The sequence below is a fragment of the Narcine bancroftii genome, chromosome 12 (assembly GCF_036971445.1).
Source record: "Narcine bancroftii isolate sNarBan1 chromosome 12, sNarBan1.hap1, whole genome shotgun sequence".
In the NCBI taxonomy this organism is placed as follows: Eukaryota; Metazoa; Chordata; class Chondrichthyes; order Torpediniformes; family Narcinidae; genus Narcine; species Narcine bancroftii.
The window spans coordinates 56,045,036-56,056,328 of record NC_091480.1 but is presented as its reverse complement, the minus strand read 5'-3'; positions in this window follow the sequence as shown (position 1 = coordinate 56,056,328).

Genomic DNA, 11,293 nt, shown 5'->3' with positions numbered 1-11,293 from the left:
ATAGTGGATTGTTTTGAAGGGAGACATTTAATGTCATTTGATCAATGAAAAATAAATATGGGATAAAAAAATACAATATTTTTTTGTTATCAAATAATGGTGTATTTGTGGGATAAATTGGGTCCAACAAACTTATTACCTGAAAAGTGTGAAATAGAAAGTTTGATTTGTAATAAATCTATTAAAGAATTTATTTCAGCTATGTATGAATTATTACAAAAGGCGATATGAAAACAAGGAATCCACAGATCTAGACAAAGGTGGAAAACTGATTTCAATGTAGAATTGGGGAGAAAAATTAGTTGGAGCTGCATCATGATAGTATGACAAATACAATGGATGTTAGATATAGATTGGTTCAATATAACTTTTTACATCAATTATATCTTACCCCATAGAAATTAAATCGACTGAAATCAGATTTATCAGATCAACGTTTCAGATGTAATCAAGAGATTTTACGCTCCACTTGGTCATGTTTGAAATTGACTTCTTTTTGGAAGGAATTAGGAGCATTTTTAGAACAGGTTACTAAAGTTAAATGTCCTCAAGATCCAATGCTTTTCTTACTGGATAATGTATCTGGGATAAGGCCAAAATTGAAACTAAATATTTTTCAAAAGGAATTTGTGAAAATTGCATTAGCAGTTGCAAGAAAATGTATAGCAGTAACATGGAAATTGGATTTGCATTTTGGAATGGATAAATGGCATGCTGAAATACCTAATTATATACCTCAAGAAAATTATATATAAATATATTTTCTTAAAATTTTGGTGCCCATATTTACATATTGTAGGTATTAAGTTATGAAAACTATCCCCTAAACCTCAATAACCTGATTAACACCTTGGAATTAATATATGTTTAATATTGTAACAGTAACATCTGATTGAATGTATTAACTTCAGTAATCAGGTGTGTTTCTTTCTTTCTCTTTTTTCCCCTTTTCTCATATCTTTTATACTTTTTTCTCTTTATGTTTCTGGGGCTATTATGCTTTGGGGAAGGGGAGGGAGGGGTTGGGAGGATATGAGTTACTGATTTGAGGTATATGAGGGATATTTTCTGTATCTAGATATTAATGCATGTATGCATATTTTAATAAAATATTCCAAAAAGAACAATGGAGTGTTTGCTTTATTAAAAACTGCAGTATCTAAGTACTCAATAAGAACTGCTGAAGGAAGCCATCTGTTTTTAAATCAAACCGCTTAAGCCTCTTGAACAGAGGTTGTTATGGATATGGAGTGGTTTTGAAAAAAGCAAGAAGTTGTGCAGAAATTAAGCTAATAGTCATGTGGTTTCCAAGAATTGGGACTGATGATGTAACTGTCACATGATTTGGAGAAATATATTATCGAATTCAGACGTTTTTGAATCAGTTTTAGAAGTGAAGACCCTGTGTGACACACACAAGAGTTGAAACCTTGTGGAAGACAGGGTTGAATTACAGCAACCAGAATAGGTGCTGTTATGTGTTACTCTTAATAGAAGGGGGACACAGAATAAGTAGATTTCAAAAAAGAAGCCTATTTCTGGCTGTCGCTTTAAGATAAAAAGGACAGTTTCATCGTAGAAGAAGATTTGATCCTGAAAAGACTGGATTTGTATTATCCATTTCATAGGAGATGCATTTGTGGTGCAGAAGATGTTTGAAAAACCTCTCAAGGAAGGCGAGGCAAGATGGCGTAGAAGAAAGACATGTATTCCACCTCTCCCCAGCTGGATCATTAAATACCCGGTTTTTCAATAGTATAAAAGTGGTTAAAAATAAGATTTACAGTTATTTAAATAACAGTGCTTTATGATGGCATCCAATGTGGAAAAATTTAAACTTCAGCTTCAGAAAAAGCTACCATATAAAAGTGTGGAAGAATTGAGGCCTACCTGCATAGCTGAATCCACGGAGTCGTCGCTGGGGGTCTCCAAGCCTCAGAGAACTCCAGCCCGTTCGAGTCTGACTCTGGCACTGATCCTGCATCTTCAAAATGGCGCTGGCTCAGCCGTTGCCGACCCGTGTTCACATGAAGCCGTGCATGCATGCGGCACAGCCGATAAGGGGACCCGCAACCTCACTGGGCAGCCCAGTGGCGCGCAGTATAGCGTCGAAGGATGCTTCTGCGCATCTGATGGCTTTGCCTGGGCTGCGTGGGGCATCACGGGTCTGAGAGCTGCTGGAGAAAGTCTAGGATGTGGGGGAGCCCAATCTCCAGAGTCCTGAAGAGGTCGGGGTGCCGGCGTCAGGTGTGCAGACCCGCAGCCGTTCAGCCAAGGAACCCACCTAACCTACTCTTAAAAAAAAACCCAAAAAAATCTGAGCAGCTTATCCTGAGAGTTGCATGTATTTTGTAGCTTTTTGATTCGTACCGTGAATCAAAAAACAAAGGTAAGACTTGATCTCATCTGGAAGAGCGAGTACATCTCATCACATTAGAAACATTTACCTCAGATGAAAATAAGACATAAAAGGTCACCATGTATCTTCAAATTTCACTGATGAATCAAATACGATATCTAATTTTTTTCTAAACTTAAACAGGACGTAATATGAGAGAACCATTGACACACTGTTGGAGATCTCAAGTCTTTCCATTTGAATAGGATGGCTCTTCTCGCCAACAACGTAGAGAAGGCCACAACCTGTTACGCAGGTACAGGAAAACTCCCTTTGTCTGGTTCAATAACCCCAAAAAGAGCAGTTACTGGATTGGGTTGTAGCTGTACCTGAAATACAGTTGAAAAGATTTTTTTAAATTTCCAACATATTTCTAAGGATGGACAAGACCAAAACATATGTGTCAATGTAGCAATATCAGATTTGCATCTATCACAAAGTAGGATTAATATTATAAAAGATACAAGCCAGCTTATCTTTGGACATGTGAACACAATGCACCACTTTGGATTGGATTCATGAATGGCGGGCACATATTGAAGATATATTCACCAGTTTAAGAATCTTGCCCCATAGATCCTCCAATAAGGGTCTTGCAAGTTCCAATTCCCAAACCTTTTTAATTTTATCGTGAAATACTGGACGTAATTCCAATGAATCTATCATATATAATTCCAATGAATCCTTTCTGAGAAGGATTCAATTGAAAAATATTATCAACTATATCTGGTGGATATACAAATGGAAAGTCTGGTAATAAGAAAATTCTAATCTGTAAATATCTAAAAAATGAATATTTGCTAAGTCATATTTACTTTACAGCTGCTCAAAAGACATTAAACAACTGTCCTTAAATAAATTTGCAGAAGAAATAATATCTTTGATTTTCCATATAGAGAAGGACTGATGAATTGTTGATGGTCGAAAGAATAATTTTGAGAGACAGCACTACATAAAACAGTTTTTTTTATTTAAAAAATTCCTAAATTAGAACCAGAAATCCAAAATATGTTTGAGTATTGGATTAGATACTTATTGATCTTGGAAAAACTAAATGAAAGAGAGGTACCTAGTAAAGATGCCACTGAATACTGCTGTAGAGATTTCAATTCTAAATCTGTCCATAGTGGACAAATATTAACAGGCCAGTAATAAAATCTAAAATTAGGTAGGGCCATACCTCCATCTTTTTTCAATTTTTGTAAATGAAATTTACTAATTCTAGAATTTTTGTTCTTCCAAATAAAGGAAGAAGCTTTTGAATCAATATTGCCAAAGAAATTACTTTGGGATGAAAACTGGAATTGCTTAAAATAGATATAAAAACTTAGGTAATATTATCATTTTAACTGCATTTAATATGACTGGTGATCAGCTAATTGAAAGTACTAGCAGTACCTCTGTCTCCTCTCCAAAATCCTTGGAACACAAGAAGACCATAAGTTTTTTGCCCCCAGCATCTCAGTGCTTGAATCTCTCTCACCCCCTTGTCCATTGGCATCTCTGTGCAGTGTCCCAGGATAGGAAGTCCTTTGTGGAGTTTCCACTGGGCCACCGTTAACTGGGACACTAATTGCTTTTGCACTGAACACTGTACTGACAATAACCACACCAGAGTGCGAGTAGAAGGCAGCTTTAATAAACTAATATGTACACTAAGAGGTCTTGTCTCTGCAAGACGAATCTGGAAGGCTAGACTAGCTCTGGACTGCTTTATATACAAGGTCACTGGGATGACCCCTGGTGACCTAGTGGTGTAATTACATATCACCACAAACACAACACATACCCAAGGTCGGAGTGTTCTACCTTCAACTGGAAACAGGTGAGTTTCTGCTGTCCCTTTTCCACTGGTTTTATCAGCAAACCCCAGGAATATGAGTAGGAGTAGAGGCGGTTAATCCCGGGACTGAAATGACGACATTTGCGCTGGAATTCGGACAATGTTCCTTTTCCACTGGATCCTGTCCCAGTAAATTCCCAGTTAACTCCTGGGATAGGGTGCCAGTGGAAAAGGGGCTTTTAATTAGGCACCCACGTCCACCACAGCCCTGAAACAGACCCCTTCAGTGTCAAAAGTTGCAGAGTTTGTGATTGAGCTATTCCTTCTCCTCGCTATCAGCATGTGTACACTCTTCGCCACAGTTCATGAAAGAATGGAAATTTATGGCAACAATGCGATCTGAATCATGGTTTTCTTGCCAGACAAAATAGAAATATTCAGAAACATCCCTCTATCCAGCTCTCTGTTGCTTTATAAGGCATAGCTCAAGTGCTCATCCAGGTCGTTTTTAAATGTGCAGTTCTGCCTTCACCATCGCTCTGACTATAACTCTCCTCTCCCCCTGTACCTGTTAACTTTAATCTATCCCCCCAAGTTATTCACCTCTGTACTGGGTGCTTCCTTTTCTCTCACTGTAGACCTCTGATAATTTTATGCAGCTTGAATAAAGTTCCCATCAGCCTTTTCTGTTGTAAAGGAAGCAAACCCATCTTAGGGGATCTCCCCTCAAAGATAAAATTCTCCAGCACTGACAACATGTTTGTAACAAGCTGCAGTGTAACTAGTATTGGTTTCAATTTGAGTGTAATCTTTTGTCTCTTAAATTCAGAACTAGAAATAATCTTGCAACTGTTGACACCTTGTATTCCATCTCCGCAGTCTCAAACGAGATGCCATTAATACCGACCTGCTCTGCCCTCTTCCTCATCACTTCTCATTTTCTTTCTCTTCTACCCCCCCCCCCCCCCCACCTGTATCCACCTATCACCTCTACTCAAAGTTCAGATTCATTGTCAGAGGACATACATGACATTAGATACAACCCGGAGATTTTTTTTCCTGTAAGTGAGGCAGAATTACTACTAATTGGTAACTGTAAACTGTACTCAAGAGAAAAGATACGTATACAAAAGAGAAAAATAACTGCAATACAGAAAAATAAATATTCAGTAATAAATATTGTGCAAAGTAAGAGTCTTTAAATGAGTCTGTTGTTCTACATAAACTTCCACAGAGCTGGTTGTGAGAGTAGCTTTGCTGGCTCTGAGCCTGACCTTGAGGGGCCGGATCTAGCTTATATCCCGGAGGGTGAATGGCAGCCGACAGGATGGGGCTTGGTCCATTCAGGTCGGCTGATTGACAGCCAGCCAGGTGTTACCTTGTCCTCCAGTGCTCTTCCTGCAAGTACACAGGTTTCCCCCTGCAGTAGGCTAGTGGTGTATCATCACATTCACCCCCTTTAAAATTGTCCCTGGGGGGAGGTTACATTTCATGTTCTACAAAGCTCCAAACATATATACATTATTTACAAGTTTAGTCAGTCCGGCAGCTGTCAGAGTCTCTGTGACCGTCTCAGTGTTGGCTCCTGGTCAAAGGTCAGCGAGGGTAAGTGGGGGGTAGTCAGGGGGGCAGGGGTGGGGGCCGGAGTGGCTAGCATGGTGCAGCGCGGTGGGGTGGCTGGGGCAGACAGAGTTGAAGTGTGTGTGAGGCGTTTGATGGGTGGGTGGGGGGGCGGGTTCATCCCCCACGGTTTGAGTAAGGCCAGCATGGTCTTGGGTGTCCCACAGTTGTCTGAGGTTGGGGGAGTGTATCAGGCCAGCGTGGTCCTGGGATGAAGGATGCTGTTGTGCTGTGGTGGGTGCTCCTGCTGGTGCTAGGTCCCTGGTTGAGACGGTGTCCTCCCTGCCGCTGCTGAACCTAACGTAGGTGTAGATATAGTTTGCGTGTAGGAGGAACACCCGCTCAATCAGGGGTTCGGCTTTGCGTGCCCGGACGAGTCTATGCAGGAGCACCAGTCCCAGGGACGCAAGCTATGCTGGGAGTGATGTTCCCGTCGCCAATCTCTGGGGGAATGAAAACAGGCATTCATGAGGGGTCTCGGTGGAGGCCGTGCATAGGAGTGACCTGATGGCATGGAGTGCCTACGGACCACCCCTTAGACTTAAGGGCCAGAAGGACTGCCTCCCAGATAACCCCATTTTCTGCGTCAGTGCTCTGATGACCATGGCCGTGGAGGTGTCTGGGCATGGGATGGCGAAAGGTAAGCGGGAGTACTCATCTATGACGGTGAGGAAATAGACATTCTGATTCGTGGAAGGCAGGGAGCCCTTGAAGTCTATGCTGAGGTGCTTGAAGGGCCGAGTGGCCTTTACGACGTGGGCCTGGGGTGGGCGGAAGAAGTGGGGCTTACATTCCGCACAGACCCGTCACGCCTCAGTCATGGTCCTGATGCCCCTGACGGTGTATGGGAGGTTTCGGGACTCGATAAAGTGGTATAAGCGGATGACACCCAGGTGGCAGAGGGATTCGTGCAGTGCCTGCAGCTGGTTGTCGTGGAGCGACATACAGGTCCGCGAGAGGGCGTCAGGGGAATCGTTAAACTTCCCCAGACGATACTGAATGTTGTAGCTGTACGTTGCCAGCTCGACTCGCCAGTGCAAGATCTTATCGTTCTTGATCTTGCCTTTGTGGGTAGTGTTGAACATGAATGCCATGGCCTGCTGGTTGGTGAGGAGGGTGAACCTCCTGTCGGCCAGGTAGTGGCACCAGTGGCGGACTGCTTCCACAATCGCCTGGGCCTCGTTTTCAATGGCAGAGTGCCCTAGCTCGGAACCGTGGAGTCCTGGAGAAGAAGGCGAAAGGGCACCCCTCCTGGTTAAGGGTAGTGGCGAGGGCCACATCGGAGGCATCACTCTCCACCTGAAAGGGGGAGTCCTCGTCCACGGCATGCATCGTGGCATCTGCGATATCCTGCCTGATGCACGTGAAGGCTGCCTGCACCTCGGGTGGGAGAGGAAAAGTTGTGGCCTGGACCAGTGGGCGGACCTTGTCCGAGAAGTGAGGAACCCACTGTAAGTAGTAGGAGAAAAGGCCAAGGCATCTGTTGAGGGCTTTGAGCATGGGGGTGGGGAGGGGCAGCTCCATTAATGGGCACATCCGTTCTGGATCTGGGCCGATGACATCATGTGCCTAAGGATGGCAAGGCGGATGGTGCTGAAGACGCATTTCTCTTTCTTGTAAGTGAGGTTCAGCTCCTCGGCCGTCTGGAGAAATCTCTCCAGGTTGGCATCGTGGTCCTGCTGGTCATAACCATTGATGGTGACATTATCCAGGTATGGGAAAGTTGCCTTTAGTTTGTGCCGGTCTACCATGCGATCCATCTCCCGCTGGAAGACGGAGACCCCGTTTGTGACCCCAAATGGAACTTGGCGGAACTGGTAGAGGCGCCCATCCACCTTGAATGCGGTGTAAGGCTTGTCCCGCGGGTGGATGGGGAGTTGGTGATAGGCCAACTTCCAATCAATCGTGGAGAAGACCCGGTAGCGGGCTATCTCATTGACCATGTCGGCTATCCTCAGTAAGGGGTAGGCGTCCAGCTGGATGTACCAGTTGATGGTTTGACTGTAATCCATGACCATCCTTGACCACCAGGACTCGGGCTCTCCATAGGCTGTTGCTGGGCTCTATTGACACCTTCTGCCAGAAGCCGGTGCACCTCTGCCCTGATGAAGTCTCTGTCCGTGGCGCAATAGTGCCTACTACTGGTAGCTATCGGCTTGCAGTCTGGCGTGAGGTGTGAGAAGAGGGCGGGAGGGGTGATGCACAGCGTGGAGAGGCCGCAAGTTGGGCGGTGCTGGTTGGATGGCACGCTGTGGAGTGTGAGTGGGGGTAGGGGCCCCCTGAAGGCGAGGATGATGCTCTGCAGATGGCATTGGGAGTCTAAGCCCAGGAGGACTGGGGCGCAGAGTTTGGGCATGACCAGGAGCCTGAACCTGGTGTATGTCAGATCGGTAGAGCAGCACCCGAGGGTATTAATAGTTCTGTCCTGGGTGGCGAAAGCAATATAGAAGGTGGTGTGATGGATTTTGAGTTTTAGGGAGTGGGCCACGCTCTGGTGAATAAAGCTCTCGGTGCTGCCACTGTTGATTATGCACTTCATTAGCTGCCCATTGATTTTGATGTCCATCATGGAGCACCTGAGGCCGTGAGGGATGTCTCTGGTCAGTGTGGTGGCCGCTAGGATCATCTTAGGGTCCAAGTCATCATTCCCCTACTGTGGAGGTGAATTGCGGCCGGTGGCATCCTCTGCAGGTGTGGGGTGTGTCACGAGAGGTGAGTGTTGGCCGGTGGCGCTCTCTGTAGGCGAGGTATGCGATGGATGGCGATTGGTGGTGTCCAGAGGTGTGGGGTGCATCGGATGGTGATTGGTGACATCCGGAGGCGTGGGGTGCATTGGTAGGGCGGACTGGTCAGCGCCTGTGTTGACCACGCCGTCATTGTCGTCGATGTTGTGCTCATTGTAGGCCTGGGAGGGCCCGGATAGCTGTGGCACCTGCGCCTGCCTGGCACAAGATGGCGGCGCCGCGTGGGGGGGTGCATGGTGGCAGCATGGCTGGCCTTCCTCCCCAGCTGCACTGGTTGTGCCGGGGAAGTGACGTTATGCTGTTGGCCATCAGTGCTGGAGATGTCATTGTGGGTGACGGAAGTGGCATCACTCTGTGGACCGGAAGTGACATCGTTTTAGTCCACGGCCATGGCATCTTAGCGGGGTGGCGCTGGCATGGTTGAGGGCTGGTTTGTGTGCATGATGCGCGTGTGGCGATTGTTGCCGGTGAGGCCGGATGTAGGGCTGCCAAGGTTGGGGAGGCCGGAAGTTGCTGCGGGGGCAATGGCATCGCCCAGCAATCGCATGTGGCCGGGACTGAGTGGAAGGGGAGCTGGTCGTAGAGGGCTGCTGAACTGCTGGCAGGCTTTGAAAAGCATACTTTAGCGAAATGGCCTTTCTTGCCACATCTTGAGCAGTACTGGCCGGGCAGTTTTGGCGCGATCGTCGATCTGACCCACATCGCAACCCACAGTACTTACGTGGGGTGCCCGCAACAAAGATATTTTCATCTACTATCTGGTTTTGGGCCACAGCTGCGGTCTGTGCCAACCATGTGGAGACCTTGGGAAGCCTGGAGTCGAAGGCTTCGGTCTGCAGGACTGCTGCCTCCAAGGCTCGGACTACCTCCACTGTTTTGGCCAAGGAGTAGATATTGTCCTCCAGCAGCTTCTGTGTGATGGCTCTCAAGTGTAGATCCCGGTTGTAGGCGTCCCTGATCAACCTTTCAACCTCCCTTTTGTTCACCCCGGGTTCTGCCAGTCACTGTTGGGCTAACTCACGTAGGGATCCCAGTTAGGACTCAGCTGTCTCTCCGGGTAGTTGGGCACGAATACTCAGAAGGTACCTTGCGAAGACCACGTTTGTGGGAGGTTTGTACATAGTTTCTAGGGGGTTCATTGCTTCAGAGTATTCGGTGCATTCTTTGAGGCCCTGGAAAGCTTGGGGACCCAGCTTCGAGCGGAGTAAGACGAGCCTTTTCCTGTCGGAGTCTAGGATGTCATCGACGTGTGCCTCGATGATTGCTTCGACCGTGCGCTTCCAGATTTCGAAGCGTGCCTGTGCTTCTGGATGGCATGGGTCGACTTTGAGGCTCCCGGGACTCAGGAGCTTCTCCATTACAGCTTCAAATTTTATGTAGAATAAAATTGTGATGCGCTATCGAGCAGAAAGAAGACACAAAACATAAAGACTGTTCAAACAGGATTTATTCTACATAAACTTCCACAGCGCTGGCCGTGAGAGTGGCTGTGCAAGTTCTGAGACTGACCTCAAGTAGCCGGATCTAGCTCATATCCGAGAGGGTGATTGGCAGCCGACCGAGTGTGGCTTGGTCTATTCAGGTCAGCTGATTGACAGCTGGCCAGGTGTTGCCTTGTCCTCCAGTGCAGGTACACAGGTTGCCCCCTGCAGTAGGCTAGTGATGTATCACCTCAATGAATTTAAGGACCTTGGTTTGGTAGGAGATTAAAAAAGCAGCAACTCTAAATCTGTCATCTCAGGATTTTCATGGAATTTTAACAGTAAGACCACAGTCTGTCCGGATTGGCAGCAGAATATCGAGCACTGTCACGCTGAGCACTGGCTCACCTCAGGGCTGTGTGCTCACCCCACTCCTGTTCATGCTACTGACCCACGACTGCATCGCCAGATCCTGCTCCAACAGTGTCATCAAGTTTGCAGATGACATAACAGTCGTCAGCCTCGTCAGCAACAATGATGAGTCACACTACAGAGAAGAGGTGGAAAATATTGTGATATGGTGCAAGAGTAACAACCTGAGTCTCACCGTGGACAAGACGAAGGAGATGATTGTGGACCAGGGTCGACCACCCTCCACTACACAAATAGTGGAGAGAGTAGAGAGCACCAAGTTCAACGGAGTCCACTTAAGTAGTGACATATCTTGGATACAAAACATCTTCTCACTTGTCAGGAAGGCACAACAGTGACTGCACTTTTGGAGAACTGAGGTGGACAAGGCTACCAGCATCCTGGCTGGCTGCATAACAGTGTAATACGGTTGCTACAGAGAAATGGATCGGAGGTCAATCCACAGGACCACAAAGAGTGGCAGAGAGGATTTTATAAATTTTCTTGTGTTACTCATCCTTACAGAGGTTTATCAAATCAAGTCCTTTACCCCATCCCATCCCCTCGACCTACGCCTTCCCCATCGTAGATCGATCAAATCTTACCCTCCGGGGCACAACGCATAGATTCCAACAATCCCAGTGGAAAAAAATAAATAAGTAATAAAGTAGAAGTAAAATAAATAAAGAATTCCCCCCCCTGCTTAGTGTTGGTAATAGATTTTACAACACTATGCCCCTCCATTTTACAGATTATATCAATCAGAACCCCAAGGACCTATTAATAAAATTGAAGAGTTCCTCTCACAAATGGAACTTCCAAATTTAGGTTCAGAAGAACAGGAAGAACTCAATGCCCCCTTCACTCAGATGGAGATAGGGGAGGCATTGAGCTCATTACAGGTCAACAAGTCTCA